The sequence below is a fragment of the Morone saxatilis genome, unplaced genomic scaffold (genome assembly GCF_004916995.1).
Source record: "Morone saxatilis isolate NCDOM2014 unplaced genomic scaffold, NCSU_SB_2.0 Contig24, whole genome shotgun sequence".
In the NCBI taxonomy this organism is placed as follows: domain Eukaryota; kingdom Metazoa; phylum Chordata; class Actinopteri; family Moronidae; genus Morone; species Morone saxatilis.
In genome coordinates this window covers 25,366,940-25,367,143 of record NW_023339807.1, presented here as the reverse complement: position 1 = coordinate 25,367,143, position 204 = coordinate 25,366,940, and positions in this window count along the sequence as shown.

Genomic DNA, 204 nt, shown 5'->3' with positions numbered 1-204 from the left:
GGCAGCAAGTGAACATTTTGTCATATAAAGTTGATGTGTTAGAATCAGAATCTTTATTTGTCATTGTCACAAGTACAACGAAATTGCTGTTAGAAGCAGGAAAAATGGGCAGCTTGAGGATTTGAGCAACTTTGACAAGGGCCAAATTGACAAGGGTTCCTACAGACAAGCTACTGTAGCTCAAACTGCTGAAACAGTTAATGC